The following is a 19776-nucleotide window of genomic DNA, read 5'->3' as shown; positions in this document are numbered from 1 at the left end:
TTCATGTTTATTTGCAAGTAAAACATGATTTTACAACCTGCGCTGTTATGATCGGATTTTTTCGTCAATTACAGGTTTAAATACTCTTTGTTGGTGATATTAAAGGAATTACCAACACTGGATCAGGACCACAAATACGAATATCATGCCATGATCGTTTGAGCAGGAAGACAGTTTTATCAGTAACATAATTTCTTCTAAATTAATAGTCTAAAACAATGAATGATTCCCTTGTCTCACATGCAAGAGATAATTCTGAATCTAAATGCTGTCACCCAGTCACACACAGAATTAAATGTGCCCATTTAAAGTGTACATAATTATCCACAATGAAATTACAGCATTACACCTGTCCGTAGCAGCATCTTTCACATGTCGAGCAGGAAGACAGTTTTATCAGTAACATAATTTCTTCTAAATTAATAGTCTAAAACAATGAATGATTCCCTTGTCTCACATGCAAGAGATAATTCTGAATCTAAATGCTGTCACCCAGTCACACACAGAATTAAATGTGCCCATTTAAAGTGTACATAATTATCCACAATGAAATTACAGCATTACACCTGTCCGTAGCAGCATCTTTCACATGTCGATGCAGAAAACTTCGAAACTGACTTTGCCATCCCTACAATTACACGTAATTTCATTAATACACGTTCTTTCTGAGAGGTGCATAAGTGATAAGGACGCAATATATAAAAACAAGTAGCAGACAGTTCTCACTGTTTAATGGAAGTGTCTGGGTGGCTTTGGGCTAACACTATGCCCCAAAACAGAGACATGAGATTGGTACAAATTCCACGCATGGTTATTTTTGTTTCTCAATTATTTTAACGGCTAAACAGGTGGCACATTATGTTCAGTGTATTTGGTAATGTTGTTCAGTGTAGCGCAGTGATAAAAGTGTCCAACCTATAACCAGATAGTCGCCAGTTCAATTCCCACACAAGAGGTAGATTCTACAATTATTCCAGTTTAACACGTAGGCTTTCGCGACCAATTATTCCTCCGGGATTGACGCAGTAAGTGCCGCTTTGTGGAACGGCAACGATCGCTTCACAGACGTGTCCTTAAAAAATACCTTAATTGGCTGAGAAACTCCCGTGAAAATAAGCATCAACCAATGCTCACTTAGGCTTGAAGACATTTTCTTACTATGTCTCTTTGGCCATTTGAATTCATGGCCAAACATAAAATGGCCAGAGTGGAGCTGGGCCTGAACAGCGTGGCTTTTAACTGCAGGCCGACCCACTATTTGTCGGCGTTCGGCTGGCCTCTTGACCAGCGGAAGTCGGTTTGCGATATTCACGGGATTGCGTGCGGCACGACGCCTCATTAATTGAAATTTGCAACCGTCGCGAAGATTCTGCGACGCTTTCGTTGCCGGTAATCTACAGCTCACTCCAGCGCTGTCCTCCAGACAGTCTCGTCCCTTCACCTGATGAAGGCCGCTTGTGTTGTGGCCGAAACGTCGTGAGAATTTTATTATTTTATTTTTTACCTACGTGACTTTACCCAATAGAACCAAAGAGTATGAATCTACAGCCTCCTTGAACACCCCCCACCCCCCCACAGCTTGCCGACCAAAGCTCTGACGAGCTGAGCAGCTTTGACCGACAACTCGCTCCGTGTTCTGCATTCCTGAAATCGGTGCCCTGCCGAAAACGCAACAGCAATCACCGCACAGCCTGCTGATCTATCTGTTGTGCGGCTCGATGGCCAGGTTCCTGCTGACACGCGGCTTGCGCGGCCAAATCGTGGTCATCCCAAATGTTGCCAAGTGTCTCTTTGCTGAACGGCAGCAGCAGCGGCGGCGACGACGACTCCATCTCCTGACCCACCTCCACAGGTGGCGTCTGCACCGACTTGGGCACCAGATGCTTGGCCGGCACGAGGCAGCGTGGGGGGGGGCACGGCGTGGGGGGCACGGCGTGGGGGGCACGGCGTGGGGGGCACGGCGTGGGGGGCACGGCGTGGGCACTCAGTGCTTCTGCTCCTCCTGCTGCTGCTGTGGCTGCTGCTGCTGCTGCATCATTTGTTGCTGCTGTTGCTGCTGCTGTGGCTGCTGCTGCTGCTGTGGCTGCTGCTGCTGTTGTTGCTGTTGCTGCTGTTGTTGCTGTGGCTGCTGCTGCTGTTGCTGCTGTTGCTGTTGCTGCTGCTGTTACTGCTGCTGTTGTTGCTGTTGTTGCTGCTGCTGTTGTTGCTGTTGTTGCTACTGTTGCTGCTGCTGCTGTTGCTGCTGTTGCTGCTGCTGTGGCTGCTGCTGTTGCTGCTGCTGCTGTTGCTGTGGCTGCTGTAGTGGCTGTGGCTGCTGCTGCTGCTGCTGTTGAGTTGACTGGTGACGAGGCACACGTGGTATGGCTGAGGCTGAGTGGGAGGGCTGCTCAGAGTGGACAGCAGGATTTTCCTGAAGCTCCATGACCTGCTTCCTGTTGAAGTTGTATTTACTGAAGAGTTCGAACACAGGGGGAGGACGTAGAGTTAGTACAGACACACAGGTCCATGCCTGTGGGTCTCATCATGTTAGGTACAAGCCCATCTTGACACACACAGGTCCATGCCTGTGGGTCTAATCATGTTAGGTTCAAGCCCATCTTGACGCACACAGGTCCATGCCTGTGGGTCTAATCATGTTAGGTTCAAGCCCATCTTGACACACACAGGTCCATGCCTGTGCGTCTAATCATATTAGGTTCAAGCCCATCTTGACACACACAGGTCCATGCCTGTGTGTCTAATCATGTTAGGTTCAAGCCATCTTGTAATCCTTGAACCCAATATCACACCGTGCCCTTGACAGCAATATAAGAATTTGACATCAATAAAAACACATGGGATGTACTGCAGTAATTAACACCACTGCATAGTACTGTCGTTTGTAGTAGTTTGTCCTCAATATAGCATAAGTGGAAACAACCCTGGGGCAAAATCTGAAAAGCATACTTCCCAATCTCTAAAAATTAAGAGTGTACAACTTAATGTTGTTAAGTTTAAATAACGGTCGCTAAGCACAGGCCCAAAATGCTAAGAAGCCAGCAACAGCACCGTAAGAATGTCTTCATCTGCTTATTTAATTCAGCAAGGTGATGAGAAACCTCAACCATAAGGGCCCATCTACCAATGAGTCACAAGGCACCATGGGTAATGCTGGGGCCCCTCACCGAGTCTCAGGGCATCCGTGATGGACTAGGACGTGAAATTCGCACGCACAGGAATCCACATATCAGCTTCATTTAGTCGTCATGGATATTGTTTAAAATATTTGCCATCTGTTGCACAATGGCATACTCGTTGGTTTTTTTAGTAGTCTCTCGTCATGCCAACTTGACAACAGTATTTGTCCTCTGGAGATACTGGCCTCCACCGTGTGAATGTTGAATCGACACGAATACCTTGGTCCCACCGACATTGCTCATTTGATCTGGGAGACACTTTCACCTTCCTGTGACTAACAGTTAATCTTAAAGCAGTGATGGTTTGGGCAGCAGTGATGGTTTGGGCAGCGATGCATAACCTGTATTCAATTTCCCTTGGGTAAATTCGGCTTTAACGGGTAACTGGTATTGGTTTGTAAACAAAAATTGTGGAGAGAAAAGAGCACGTTGCTGCCTCGTGAGCCACAACTCAGCCTTAATAGGTCTCTTAAACGGTCACTTAGGAGAGCTTTGTGTTGTTTGTCGTGCAAATCACCAAATCAGCTGCTCCGCGCATGGCAGGATCATCTCCCAGGCAAGGCCAGTGAAGTGTTGCATGTACAGAGTCCACGCAGAGGGCAGCTTTACTTCTATACGGGCCAATGCTATGCTTGCAGCCGCCACCACGGATGGACGGAAACTCAGGAATACGTGGTCTGCATACACACAAACAAAGACAAAAACCCTCCGTTTAGCCTTAACAGACTGTTGGGGCTAACATTTCACTGTGCAATACAGTATTGTAATAAATACATGCGGTATATAGTTTATACTGCACTACTGTAAATTATCTCTGTTTTTGCTAAATTATCACCATTCTGTAAGACTCCCGGCTAGGCTAAGGACGATATTTCCGAGTTACGGTGTTGGTCGCTGTAACGCAACTCTGTCGTAAGTCGAGGACTACCCTGGAAACGCCTTACACACAATAACAACAACAACGTTTTATTCTTAAACAATGCTTTCTTATTTTAAAGTGAGCGAAAAGGTAAAGAAGAAGAAGTCGAGTGGGCAACGGGAAGTGGACGACGTTTTGATCACAAGCTTTAAAGATTAACAATAATAACAATAATAATAACAACAATAATGAAATAGTTTATAACTCACCGCCGTGAGAGAAGGACGTGGCGCCTGCTTCCCCGGCGAGGCGATTCCACACTTTAGAGACCGCGGCGTTTCATTGACCTAGCCAAAAAAACATTAAATTAAATCATTCGTCCATACAAAAAAATTGTAAATTGCTTTAAAAGAGCCTCTTAATTGATCGATTACTTTATAAATTAATCTTCAACGTGCTACTTATTTTTTTGTGTGTGTGTGAGATGCTGTCCGTAACTCGTTAACACGCGCACGGGGCAGGCGCGCCTAAGACACGCGGCGCCTGCTCGCCGCGCAAGACGATTCCGCAGTTTAGGGACCGCGGCGTTTTTCCCACCCGCACAAATTTTTTTAAAGATGCCGTCCATAAATCTTATTTTTATAAGCTGGAAAGGAGGCAATGAATTGATTAATTGACGCCGATTTTAATACAGGCTATGCATTGTCATAGCCTGTATTAAATGTAGTAGACTACATTTTTATTACAAGAATTTGACCACGACAAACAGGGGAATTAAGTTCGGTAAAAGCGTTGAAAAATTTAGAGGGGCAGAAATTACTCCATCGAGAACACAACATTTCAATTCAAACCCAGTAAACATGCAACGTTGAGCCAACGTTGGCATTTGGTTAACATAAATGTACACACACAGTGTGATTAACATAAGTGTACATACACACACACAGTGTGATTAACATGGTGTACACACACAGTGTGATTAACATGGTGTACACACACACAGTGTGGTTAACATGGGTGTACACACACAGTGTGATTAACATGGTGTACACAGAGTGTGATTAACATAGTGTACACACACAGCGTGATTAACATGGTGTACATACACACACAGTGTGATTAACATGGTGTACACACACAGTGTGATTAACATGGTGTACACACACAGTGTGATTAACATAGTGTACACACAGTGTGATTAATATAGGTGTACACACACTGTGTGATTAAAAAAGGTGTACACACACAGTGTGATTAACATGGTGTACACACACAGTGTGATTAACATGGTGTACACACACAGTGTGATTAACATGGTGTACACACACACAGTGTGATTAACATAGTGTACACAGAGTATGGTTAACATGGTGTACACACACACAGTGTGATTAACCATAATAAAGGTTTTTGGGTTAGATCGCGTTTATTTATAAATGTGTCGTAACCCTCCACCACCCGACACGGCCAATCAGCAAAAAAGTGTCACGTTGACAAAAGACAAATAATTCACTACTTCAGCCCACCGGTGTGTTGAGTTAATCCACATTCACAGTTTGAGCACGACGTTTCGCTGGTAAATACATCCAGCGTCATCGGGCAATTCGCCAGAATGGTAAAGCCCTCGCTTGCTCCCGGTTTTATATAGAGCAGCAGGGTGACATCATCACTTAACTCATATCAGGTGCAGTGATTAAAGGCGGAGGGGGGGGGGGTATTGTAATTATATAATCGATTAGTAATCAGTCATTGGTTATGATTAGTAATGAGTTGTAGATTAGTAATTCTTTAAATAAAAATGTAATGTGTATTATTCAATAATACGCTTCCAGGCCGCACTAAGCCGGTAGCTGTCAGAGCGATTAAAGTTATTCTTGTTCCTCTCAATTTCAATGGATTCTCTAATTAGTCTTTGCCAGTAATAATTAGTTTTACACACCACTGCAACATTGTCAAAATCAATTGAGTGTCCTTGTTGACAAGCATGTTCTGCCACTGCCGACAGTTGTGTTTGAGATAATTTAATATTTCTCTGATGTTCTTTTAGTCTTACGCTGATGTTACGTCCCGTCTGCCCAATGTAGCAGCTGCCACATGAACAATTAATCTGATATACACCTTCTGTTGATAGTTTAGGTAATGCGTCTTTAGTGCAAGATACTAGTTTTTTTAATTTTGTGTACTGTACCAAATCTTACTGTAATGTTTTGCTTTTGCAAAACACGGGCTAATTTGTCAGTTACTCCTGAGATATATGGAATTTTTATTGTTTTAACAATCTGGTCGCTTTCAGCAGTATTGCTTTGCGATCGTGATTTGGCATTCAGTGCTCTGTTAATTTGAGCATTATTGTAGCCATTCTGTCGTAGTGCGTCTTTAACGTGTTTAATCTCTCTCACTAGACTCTCACCATCTGACACTGTTTTAGCCCGATGTATGAGCGTCTTGATAAGAGAGGATTTCTGAGCTGGATGATGATGTGATTCTGCATTCAGATAGGCATCAGTGTGCGTTTGCTTTCTGTAAACGCTGTGTGTTATTTTACCGTTTAGGCCATGTCCAAGCAAAATATCTAGGAATGGGAGTGTGTTATTCACCTCCATTTCCATGGTGAACTGGATGGCCGGGTTTTGTGCATTGAGATGATTTAGAAAATCATTCAGTGTATCTTTACCATGTGGCCAGACAACCAAAGTGTCATCCACATACCTAAACCAAAAGGATGGTTTTAATGTGCTCGAGGCAAGTGCTCTTATTTCAAAGTTTTCCATGTACAAATTTGCTATAGCAGGGGATAAAGGAGAACCCATTGCTGCTCCTTCCTTTTGTTTAAAGAAATCTCCTCTCCATAAGAAGTAAGTGTTATTTAAACAATGGCCAGCAAGTTTCGGAATATCTTTTGGTAAACCGGTATTCTTTACTAGTGTATCAAGTAATTTAAGCGATTCGTCCACTGGAACCTTAGTGAATAGAGAAATCACATCAAAACTTACCAGAATATCATCAGGAGTAAGTTTAATATCTTTAATCACATTCACAAGATGTTCTGAATTTTTTATGAATGAAGATGTCTTACCGATGTAGGGCTGTATTTGTTTGGTTATATATTTTGCTAATTGATATGTGGCAGAGCCAATTGTACTGACTATGGGTCGTAATGGGATGCCGATTTTATGAATCTTTGGTAGCCCATAGAGTCTAGGTGGTTTTGAGGCCCTTGGCTTAATTAGGTATTGCTCCTTTTTAGGGATTAATGAATTTGCAATTATTGCAGTGGTCTTACGTTCTAAAGTATTAGTTGGATCTCGTTTAATTTTAATGTAGGTACTTTCCTCTAGTAAATTTCTAATTTTATTATCATAATCGGCTCGTGACATCACTACAGTAGTGCGGCCTTTATCAGCTGCTAGGATTTGGATATCCTTATTTACACGCAGCTCTCTTAAGGCTTTTGCCTCGTTAGAGCTAATATTTACTTTTGGAACTTTGCTATTCTCAATTATTTTAGCAACCTCATGTCTAGTCATCTCTGCCTCATTATGTGGAAGGAGTCTAACTGCTGATTCTACCTCAGCAATTATCTCATCCACTGGAATTGTGCGTGGGGTAACGGCAAAGTTAAGGCCTTTAGAAAGGATAGAGACCATGTCACCGGTTAATACAGTGTTGGTCAAGTTCAGTACAGTTTTGTTTTTAAATTTTTGGTTTTCAGTAGGGATTTGTTTATTATGTAGTCTAGAAAATGTATTAATTTGGTTAGTTTTTGTTAGTTTAAACACATTATCAGCCGATTGTTGTGTTATGTTATCGATTATATTCCAATAATGCATAGATACACTATTGCTTATATCTAAGTGTAACTGCTTTAGCGATTCCGAAATGTAAGATAATTCACTCCTATTGTGCTGTATTCTCTCTATTAATAATAATTCGCTAGCTTTGTGTAGTATTTGGTTAGCTTTAGAAGACTTTATGTGATGTGTTATTTTAACTGCGTTTGGTATTACCTTTGAATCTCTGCACCTTTTGAGGAACGCCAGTGGAGATATCAATTTCATCCGCTTAATGCGAAGCTTCTCCAATTTTCTGGTTTTAAGAAAAGTATCCTCCCCATAGAGGTTAGTCAGTTTAACACGTAGGCTTTCGCGACCAATATTATTCATAATAAAGGTTTTTGGGTTAGATCGCGTTTATTTAAAAATGTGTCGTAACCCTCCACCACCCGACACGGCCAATCAGCAAAAAAAGTGTCACGTTGATAAAAGACAAATAATTCACTACTTCAGCCCACCGGTGTGTTGAAGAGTTAATCCACATTTACAGTTTGAGTACGACGTTTCGCTGGTAAATACATCCAGCGTCATCGGGCAATTCGCCAGAATGGTAAAGCCCTCGCTTGCTCCCAGTTTTATATAGAGCAGCAGGGTGACATCATCACTTAACTCATATCAGGTGCAGTGATTAGAGGCGGAGGGGGGGGGTATTGTAATTATATAATCGATTAGTAATCAGTCATTGGTTATGATTAGTAATGAGTTGTAGATTAGTAATTCTTTAAATCAAAATGTAATGTGTATTATTTAATAATACGCTTCCAGGCCGCACTAAGCCGGTAGCTGTCAGAGCGATTAAAGTTATTCTTGTTCCTCTCAATTTCAATGGATTCTCTAATTAGTCTTTGCCAGTAATAATTAGTTTTACACACCACTGCAACATTGTCAAAATCAATTGAGTGTCCTTGTTGACAAGCATGTTCTGCCACTGCCGAGAGTTGTGTTTGAGATAATTTAATATTTCTCTGATGTTCTTTTAGTCTTACGCTGATGTAAGACATCTTCATTTATAAAAAATTCAGAACATCTTGTGAATGTGATTAAAGATATTAAACTTACTCCTGATGATATTCTGGTAAGTTTTGATGTGATTTCTCTAATCACTAAGGTTCCAGTGGACGAATCGCTTAAATTACTTGATACACTAGTAAAGAATACCGGTTTACCAAAAGATATTCCGAAACTTGCTGGCCATTGTTTAAATAACACTTACTTCTTATGGAGAGGAGATTTCTTTAAACAAAAGGAAGGAGCAGCAATGGGTTCTCCTTTATCCCCTGCTATAGCAAATTTGTACATGGAAAACTTTGAAATAAGAGCACTTGCCTCGAGCACATTAAAACCATCCTTTTGGTTTAGGTATTTGGATGACACTTTGGTTGTCTGGCCACATGGTAAAGATACACTTAATGATTTTCTAAATCATCTCAATGCACAAAACCCGGCCATCCAGTTCACCATGGAAATTGAGGTGAATAACACACTCCCATTCCTATATATTTTGCTTGGACATGGCCTAAATGGTAAAATAACACACAGCGTTTACAGAAAGCAAACGCACACTGATGCCTATCTGAATGCAGAATCACATCATCATCCAGCTCAGAAATCCTCTCTTATCAAGACGCTCATACATCGGGCTAAAACAGTGTCAGATGGTGAGAGTCTAGTGAGAGAGATTAAACATGTTAAAGACGCACTACGACAGAATGGCTACAATAATGCTCAAATTAACAGAGCACTGAATGCCAAATCACGATCGCAAAGCAATACTGCTGAAAGCGACCAGATTGTTAAAACAATAAAAATTCCATATATCTCAGGAGTAACTGACAAATTATCCCGTGTTTTGCAAAAGCAAAACATTACAGTAAGATTTGGTACAGTTCGCAAAATTCAAAAACTAGTATCTTGCACTAAAGATGCATTACCTAAACTATCAACAGAAGGTGTATATCAGATTAATTGTTCATGTGGCAGCTGCTACATTGGGCAGACGGGACGTAACATCAGCGTAAGACTAAAAGAACATCAGAGAAATATTAAATTATCTCAAACACAACTGTCGGCAGTGGCAGAACCAACGTCTCCCCCAGGATTTCCGAATCGTCGCAACCACCGCAACAACAACAGCAGCCGCCGCAACAGCAACAACATCATCAGCAACATCAGCAGCAGCACCAACACCATCATCAGCAGCAGCATCAGCTGGGCGGAGGCAACGGAGGAGGGGAGGAGGAGCTGCTGGTGGTGTGTGACGCGGCGCCGGCGCGCCCGGTCAGCGTTTCCAGCGGGAGCTCTGCCACCGCTACCACCGCCGCCACCGCCGCCGCCACCGCGCAATGTCCGGCCACTCGGCAGGGGGAGAGCACGACGGGGGGGGCGCCCCCCCCAGCCCCGTGCCTAAGGTGCGTGCGTGCGTGTGTGTGTACGTCTGCATGCGCGTGTGTGTACGTGTGCGTGTTTGTACGTACGTGTGCGTATGTGTGCACGTGTGTGTGTGCGTGTGTGTGGGGAGCGGTAGTGTAGCGGTTAGCGCGCTGCGCTACGAACTTGGCAACCCGGGTTAGATTCCCGCTCACGGCCAACACCACTGACGATTATCAGAACCGGTCCTGGGCCTCCTCTAGGTCGACTCAGCCTCAAATAAGTACCTGGTGCGGTGTGTAAACATCGTCACTGGGAAGACAAAGGCGGTCGGGCATGGTGCTGACCACCCACCCCCCTCGTGTGCCACAGTGCCGGCCTTCTTAGGTGCTACTCGCTGACTAGACAGATTCCCCGTAGAGTCAGTGAAGGCTTTACGGGGAATCTGTCGTAGGTACAGCTGTGTGTGTGTATCAGGCGATTGATCCCTGGGTGAGGTTGAGGGATGGCTCCCTCGCGGTCGACCACTCTGTGTGTGCTGATAATCTGGTAATTGACGCTCACTCTGAGAGTCGTTTAACTCATCTGCCGAACCTGGAGCATGCCACTCGGAGGCGGTGGGGGGGGGGGGGGTGATGACGTCGTCCTGCTGCTGTTCTATTTGAGACCGGAAGCAGGTGGATTGCTTCACTATTCTGTCAAATTACCCAATGCTGATGGTTGATGTAATTACCAGCGAAGCGTCATACTCAAATTGTAAATGTTGTGGATTTACTCTCCAACACACCGGTGGGCTGAAGTAGTATACACTACACTATACACTACACTATACACCACACTATATAAGTAACTAATTAGCGTTTGTTTACGTGATAGATCCCTTACTAATTGGCTGTCGGGTGGTGGAGGGTTACGACACATTTATACTTACGCGATCGGACCCAAAAACCTTGATTATCAACAATAATATTGGTTGCGAAAGTTTATTGCGTGTGAAACGAACAACCCCCCCCCCACCGTTTGCCTCTACGCTGCGCCCCATCAGACACTCCGACCCCCACTGCGCTCTGCGCGAGTCGAGGCTGCGCTCGCGTAGAGGGCTGACGAGTTGCCACACCTGGGCGGCGTGCCTCTCGCACACCGCCTCCGCTTTGGCAGCAGAAGCTCCCCGGCGGTTCTCTAGGCCGTTAGAGCGGCGTTATCTTTTCACCAGGTCGCGTGACGCCGCGCGCGCGGGACCTGCCGTGCCCGTCTCCGCACGACGCTTTTGGGCTTGTCGCGCCACGGTCGCGCCCCCCTCCTCTTCTCTACGCTTGTGACAATGGGGACCCTCTTTGTCCCCGAGCGCCGGTTGCGACGGTTGCGCAAACATTCAGGCTGGCTCCCCGCCCCCCCCCCCACCTACGATCCGTCACGGTTTAATCAGGCTGGATTGTGCGAGGAGCAAGCTGGCTGGAGTCACGTAGCCCGCGTGTCCGGCCACCGCAAACCCGCCCAGGCATCTTACGATTTGTTGGATAGAGAAGGGGGGGCTGAACGGACGCAAGGGACGCGCGTAAGAAGGGACGGGCCCTTGTGTTGCCAGCGGCGTGAAGATTGGCGTCTGCGGAGGAGGCTCGTTAAGGACGCTACCGGGCGGTGCCGGGCTAGGTGCGCTCTGAGACTACTGGGCAGTTGGAGGCAGCAGTCCGACAGCAACAGCGGAGGGCAGAGGAGTGACTCTCGCAACGACGAGCGCAGCGCCGGGCGGCTAGAACACAGCGAGGGGGGGGGGCTCATTGGGGAAGCCCTCATCCGGCAGTGGATCGGCAAGAGGACTGCACGTGCTTGTGCGATCGTGTGGTGGTGGTGACGGAACGTTACGCGTGTGACGCAGAACGCCAAGGGCTCCAGGAAGTTCCAGAACTTCGGCAAACGCTCGCATTCCATCCGGCGGAACCCCAACGCGCCCGTCATGATCCGGGGTTGGCTTCACAAACAGGTGGGGTGGATTCACCGATAGACTCACATAGAGACCCACAGACTCACAGAGACCCACAGATTCATCACACAGAGACGCACAGACTCACACAGAGACCCACAGACTCATAGAGACCCACAGACTCATCACACAGAGACCCACAGACTTGCATAAAGACCCACAGACTCATCACACAGAGACCCACAGACTTGCATAAAGATCCACAGACTCACAGAGACCCACAGACTCACACAGAGACCCACAGACTCACAGAGACCCACAGATTCATCACACAGAGACCCACAGACTTGCATAAAGACCCACAGACTCACACAGAGACCCACAGACTCACAGAGACCCACAGACCAATCACACAGAGACGCATACACTCACACAGAGACTCACAGACTCACACAGACCCACAGACTCATCACACAGAGACCCACAGACTTGCATAAAGACCCACAGACTCACAGAGACCCACAGACTCATCACACAGAGACCCACAGACTCACACAGAGACCCACAGACTCACAGAGACCCACAGACTCATCACACAGAGACGCATAGACTCACACAGAGACCCACAGACTCACACAGACCCACAGACTCATCACACAGAGACCCACAGACTTGCATAAAGACCCACAGACTCACAGAGACCCACAGACTCACACAGAGACCCACAGACTCACAGAGACCCACAGACTCATCACACAGAGACCCACAGACTCACACAGAGACCCACAGACTCACACAGAGACCCACAGACTCACAGAGACCCACAGACGCATCACACAGAGACGCATATACTCACACAGAGACCCACAGACTCACACAGACCCACAGACTCATCACACAGAGACCCACAGACTTGCATAAAGACCCACAGACTCACTGAGACCGACAGACTCACACAGAGACCCACAGACTCACAGAGACCCACAAACTCATCACACAGAGACGCAAAGACTCACTCACAGACCCACAGATTCATCACACAGAGACCCACAGACTCATCACACAGAGACCCACAGACTTGCATAAAGACCCACAGACTCACAGAGACCCACAGACTCACAGAGACCCACAGACTCATCACACAGAGACCCACAGACTCACTCAGAGACCCACAGACTCACACAGACCCACAGACTCATCACACAGAGACCCACAGACTTGCATAAAGACCCACAGACTCAAAGACACCCACAGACTCACACAGAGACCCACAGACTCACACAGAGATGCACAGACTCACAGAGACCCACAGACTCATCACACAGAGACGCATAGACTCACTCAGAGACCCACAGACTCACACAGACCCACAGACTCATCACACAGAGACCCACAGACTCATCACACAGAGACCCACAGACTTGCATAAAGACCCACAGACTCAAAGACACCCACAGACTCACACAGAGACCCACAGACTCACAGAGACCCACAGACTCATCACACAGAGACGCATAGACTCACATAGAGGAGTCTCGTCCTAACGCAGTGGCTGTGTGGCTGTCGGCACCACAGGACAGCACGGGGATGAAGCTGTGGAAGCAGCGTTGGTTCGTGCTGTCCGACTTCTGCCTGTTCTACTACAAAGGTGAGTGGTGCACTCTGACCCCTGACTTCTCACCCCGAGCCCTCACCACCTCGTTACCCCGGTTACTTGTGACGTGCCGGGAGCCGAGTCGCCACGAGTGGGCGGGCCCGGTCGCTCCGCCGTCGTGCCGTCGCTGAGGCCTCGATGTCCGACGTTCCGCCCCGTGCCACGGGAGCTCCCTGGCAACGGGCTCGCTGTCCCCCCCCCCGCCCTCCCAACCATGCTGACTCTGCCCCCCCCCACCCGCCCCGTGGCCGCCTGCCGTGGGGGAGCGCAGACAACAAGGAGGAGGGTGTCCTGGGCAGCATCTCCCTGCCCAGCTTCCAGGTGAATCCGGTGGAAGCCGACGATAAAATCAACCGCAAGTTCGCCTTCAAGGTACGGTGGGCAAGCGAGTGGGCCTAGCGGGCGGGCCTGGCGGGCGGGGCCTAGCGGGCGGGCCTGGCGGTGCGGCGTGTAAACATCGCCACTGGGGAGACGAAGACGGCCGGGCGTGGTGCCAGCCACCCACACCCTCGTCGTGTGCCGGGATGCCCCCTTCCGCTCGCACGCGGGGGGCCCACGGCGCCGGGTCACCGCCGCTCACTCGCGTCACCGACCGTCGCGGTGAAGTACGGTCACCGAGACAACGACCGCGGCACGTGGGAGGTGGCAGTGGGGGGGGGGAGCCTTTCATCCCGCGGCGGATTGACGAACGCCCGCACATTCTCGTTTTTGTGATTGTCATCACAACAATAATATTCACCATCGTTTTAAGTGGCCGCTGGTCACGTGTGCTTTGTGTTCTCAGATGCGACATGACGTGAATGTCCAGCGTGCTCGTCGTTGCACGGGGGGGGGGTTGTTTTTATTATTTTTTTTCGGCTCGCTAACTTTTTGACTGCCCGCCCACTAACGGATTTCCCTGCCGCGCGCTCACTAACGCCCTGCTCAGGTGGGCAGGGGTGGGGGCCTCGGGTGGAGGGTGCGGGGGGTGCGACCGCTTGCCCGCTACGCCGCTCACGCTGTCCCCTCGCTCACGTAGAAGGCGTGATGTGTGACGTACTAGCGTGTGTGCGCGAGTGTGTGGTATTAACGTGTGCGTGTGTGTGTGGTATTAACCGCAGTAATCACCACGCACCATCTGCTTCGTTCAAAGTGGACGTTGAGAAATTCTGGATAGCTCCATCACCCCCACCCCACGCCACACGTCTAGACTGTTCTAACGATTGGCGTTACAGTTTGCTCGCAAAGCGACGCTGCGTCTCGACGCACGTGGTAGTAACGGCACGGCCACCGAGGCGACGTCGGTTTGCACCCCCCCCCTCCGTGCACTTTCAGAAATTACCTTTCCTGCACGGTCTCCGTGCCGCAGCCGGCTGCTGCAGCTGCTACGCCCCGTACAGCGCGCGAGTTTGAGAAACCGCCGCTGTGCGGTGAGACGGTGCGGGGGGGTCTGGGTGCGATGCGGGGTCTGGGTGCGATGCGGGGACTGGGTGTGATGCGCGTGGCTGCTTGTGCGTGCGTCGCCGTCGTCAATGTGTTCCCCCCCCCCCCGTGCCGCGTGACCCCCTGGGAACTCTGGGAACGCCTCTTCCTCCTCTCCGTGCCTCTCTGGGTGTCTTCTCGGTTGGACCGTCGCTCCTTTCACTCCGACCTCGCGAGCCGCTCGCTCGCAAGGCGGCTTCGCTCGCCGGACAAAGGTACGCGCCCGCATGGCTGGGCTCGGGGTCGCGAGGATTTGGGGATGGACGGGGGGGGGGGGTTCTTGCCGCGTTTTGTTTTTAGCCCAAAACAGCTCCTCGGCTTTTCAGATAAAAATTTCCGTGCGGTCGCCATGGGGCGTTGGATCTCGGGAGTGGTTCTGGGACGCCTCCTTCCTCGTGGCGTTCTCCGGACACGCCTAGGCGCTTTCCGCGGTGGGCTCCTGCTGGCAGATGCCGCTCTCTCTCGTCTCCAAAGGAGTTCAAAAACCGGCGACGATTTTTTTTCAGAAGCGGAAATTATTGACGTTGCCGTACATCGATTAAAAAATAAATGAAACCCTTATAAGACGTGGGGGAAAGCCTATGGGAGAAAATACTCGCGTCGAATTTTCTTTTTATAAGACGAGCTGACCTGCACGTCGTCGCACAGGGCTAAAACAATAAAAAATGCAAAGCTACTCGAGAGGAAGCTGTTGGCCAATCAGGTCGGGGGGCAGGGACCCTCCTGAGGAATGGAGTTTCGGAGACTCGCTGGGCCCAAGGCTTTCCAGAGCGGTGAAGTATGGCCAAACAACCCCCGTGGCTGACACGGCATGAGGAGGGCTTCATCCGGCAGTGGATTGGCAAAACGAGGAGTAGATGACAATGGCTATTTTAATGGGCTTTCATTGATGAATCGATGACATTAATGAATATTTATTTACGATGTAATTTTGGTGCTCTGGAAAGCCTCACTTGTATGCGAACAAATACGCACTTGTGTACACGCGTGCGATGTCTGTGTTCGCGCACGCACACGCATTCACGCAAAGTATGTATTTTTTTAATCTCATAAGTTAAATGCCAGACGAATACAACTGCAACAGTGAAGTTACACTTCGCCGTTACTTCGAATGCATCAAAGCAATGCAGGCAAAAACGGGAAATACAATCGCGACGGAGTTCACGAAGTAAAGTCCGGCCGGGTTATAATGCAGCTGACCGGATTATAATGCAGCTGACTGGGTTATAACGTAGCTGACTGGGTTATAATGCAGCTGACTGGGTTATAATCCAGTTGACTGGGTTATAATGCAGCTGACTGGGTTATAACGCAGCTGACTGGGTTATAACGCAGCTGACTGGGTTATAATGCAGCTGGTCGGGTTATAATGCAGCTGACTGGGTTATAATGCCGCTGACTGGGTTATAATGCAGCTGACTTGCGTGCGTGCCTGCGTGCCTGCCTGCCTGCGTGCGTGCGTGCCCACCTCCTCTGTTCTCCCCCCCCCCTCCCTCCACAGGCTGGGCCTCCGAGCCAGAGGCACGAGAAGCCGGCGGGGGGTGGGGGGGGGCGCCACTTGACTCGTGTGCCGTGGCAGGCGCGGCACGCTGGCATGCGCACCTACTACTTCGCCGCCGACTCGCTGGAGGAAATGCGCGTGTGGATGAAGGCGATGGCGCAGGCGTCGCAGCTGCAGATGGAGATCCCGCAGGGGTGAGACACCTCCTCCCCTCCAACCCCCCCTCGTGCGTTTGCGTGCGCGTGCGTGTGCGTTGAACGCAACGTACGTAGCCAGCCGTGCTAATCGGAGGTGCGGGGGAAGGACAGCAACCTATACACAAAGAGGAGTTCTCAAGAATTTAGTTTGTCAATCTAGATGATGATGATTTAAAATTGCGTAGCTCCAGCGGCTCCAGCGGCTTCCCAATATCGGATGGTAGCGTGGCACAGGGTGGCGCAGGGTGGCGCAGGGTGGCGCAGGGTGTACACCGCCCGGCACGTACACCGCCTGGGAGTTCACAGCGACGTGGCCACAAACGATAGTTCAACGAAGTGGACATTTCTCGCAAGCCATACACTCTAAACCATCGATTTAGGTGACAAACCTTGCTCAATGTCGGTTGGCTGGTGGGTTCAACGCCATATTTATATCAGTTTAACGCGTAGGCTCTTAGGTTGACTCAGTAATCCCCCCCCCACTTTGCGCAAGAGCGCAGAAGTGTGGTCACCACATCTACGCCTCTATATAAGGAACGTAGCAGGTGGAGGACTTCTCCACAAATCTGGCTGTCGCCTGATGAATCTGGTTGTATTTACTGGCGAAGCGTCACGATATTCAGAATTTAAATGTTGTGGCTTGGCTCTCCAACACACAACCGGTGTGCTGTACTAGTACACTACACTATACACTACATTATACACTACACTACTATACACTACATTATACACTACACGACTATACACTACACTATACACTACATTATACACTACACACTAGTGCTGTACTAGTGACGAATTGGCCACGTTCTGTTTACATGACAACCCTTACTAGTTGGCTGTGTCGGGTGGTGGCGGGTTTTAACGACACAACATTTACACATTTACGCGATCTAACCCAAGAAAAAAACCTGGGATATCAATTCTAAATGTGGAGAAGAATCCACGTAACCCACGGAAGAGAGAGTCGGGATTGAACCCACGACCTCCCGCGTACCAGGCGAAGTAGTCAACATCTCCCAGCCACCGCGGCGTCTCACGCGATCTGATCCCAACGTCCAGCAACGGCGGTGGCGGCGGCGGGGGCAACCGCTCACGCGGGCGAGCGGCGGCGGAGGAGGAGGCGGGGGGGCAGGTGCTCGTCGACGGGCTCCGTGGGGCGCCGGGAGATGTCGCGGCGCCGGCCCGGTGGAGGCCGCCGCGCTCCGACGACGACGACGAACGGGGGGGCGGCCCTCGTGGCGATGTGGAGATCGTGACAGAGGAGGGGCCGGCTCGCTCGCGGGCCGGCACGGACGACGACGACGACGCTGCGGCGGCAGCCGTGGCCGCGGAGGAGCTCCGGCGGCAGCTGCGCGACGGCGATGGCGAGAGGGGGGCGGCCGCGGAGCGGCGGGACGGCGACGAGAGGTTCGACCCGTCGGCGGGCCCAGGCCGAACGACCGCGGAGGCCGCCGATCGCCCCACCGCCGGCGCCGCGATCTTACGGCCGGAAGCGGCGGCGAAGTCCGGCGTGGTTCTATGTCACCCGAACCAGCAGCAGCCGCAGCAGCCGCAGCAGCCGCTGCAGCTGCAGCTGCGCCTGCAGCGGCACAGCACGGACAGGATGGGGCTTGCCGGCAGCAGCAGCAGCAGCAGCAGCCTGTCGGCGTTCAACCAGGACGAGTTTGGCTACGGGGCGGCTGACGGCGCCGGCGAGGGCTACCGGGCGGCGGCGGCACTGGAGAGGCAGACGCGTGACTCCACGGTGCAGCTGGAGCAGTGGATGATGCGGTCGCTGAAGGAGAAGAACGAGAGAGACCGCTTGAGGTGAGGGAGACGCCGGGGTGCGGTTGGGGGGGGGGGTAGAGGAGGGGTGGGGGGGGAGCAGCTCAAAGATTGGTGACAGGGAGTGAAGGAGGAGGGGGGGGGGTGAAGATGGGAGGTGGAGGGAAGGAGGTGGAGGGGAGGAGGTGGAGAATGGTTAGAGACGAGATGGGGGGGATGGCCACGCGTGGCTGTGAACCCTGCGGGTCGCAGCGGTGAGGCGTCGCTGTGAAACCTCGAGCAAGGAATGGGCCCTGACCCCCTCCATCCTCCTCCTCCCCTCTCCTCTCCCCTCTCCCTCCTCCCCCCCGTAGCATCGCGTCCACCCAGACGCTGCCCAGGTCCATGCCCAGCTACCGCCAGTCGCTGGTGGTGGTGGGCGCTCCCGGGGGGGTGGACGTGGCGGCGGCCGCCCCGGGGGCGCGCCGGCAACGCGCTGCCGAGTTCAGCCACGGCCACGGAGCGCGGGTACGGCTGCCCCCCCCCCCCACACACGTATGGCGCTGTCTGTCGGGCTTTCTGTCTATCGGGCTGTCTGTCTATTGGGCTGTCTGTCTATCGGGCTGTCTAACTGTCTGGCTGTCTGTCAGGCTGTCTGTCTGTCGGGCTGTCTGTCTATCGGGCTGTCTGTCTATCGGGTTGTCTAACTGTCTGGCTGTCTGTCAGGCTGTCTGTCTGTCGGGCTGTCTGTCTATCGGGCTGTCTGTCAGGCTGTCTGTCTATCGGGCTGTCTGTCTATCGGGCTGTCTAACTGTCTGGCTGTCTGTCAGGCTGTCTGTCTGTTGGGCTGTCTGTCTATCGGGCTGTCTGTCTATTGGGCTGTCTGTCTATCGGGCTGTCTAACTGTCTGGCTATTTGTCAGGCTGTCTGTCTGCCGGGCTGTATGTCTATCGGGCTGTCTGTCTATCGGGCTGTCTGTCTATCAGGCTGTCTGTCAGGCAGTCTGTCTATCGGGCTGTCTGTCTATCGGGCTGTCTAACTGTCTGGCTGTCAGGCTGTCT

General features: G+C 50.3%; 1 long non-coding RNA gene across 1 annotated transcript; it reads right to left on the bottom strand.

Annotated features, from left to right (window-relative positions):
• Positions 1-4544, bottom strand: LOC142913953 (uncharacterized). The gene is made up of 3 exons (XR_012934990.1): positions 4305-4544; positions 3694-3853; positions 1-2450 (listed from the first exon to the last, which is right to left on the bottom strand). It is a non-coding gene; the product is annotated as an uncharacterized LOC142913953 (long non-coding RNA).
• Between the last annotated feature and the right edge of the window lie 15232 nt (positions 4545-19776).

Source organism: Petromyzon marinus, unplaced genomic scaffold (assembly GCF_048934315.1).
Source record: "Petromyzon marinus isolate PM22_M1 ecotype Great Lakes invasive population unplaced genomic scaffold, UKy_Petmar_22M1.pri1.0 PM_G_Scaffold_27, whole genome shotgun sequence".
Classification (NCBI taxonomy): Eukaryota; Metazoa; Chordata; class Hyperoartia; order Petromyzontiformes; family Petromyzontidae; genus Petromyzon; species Petromyzon marinus.
The sequence above is the reverse complement of the archived record's forward strand: the minus strand, read 5'-3'. Positions and strand labels throughout refer to the sequence as shown.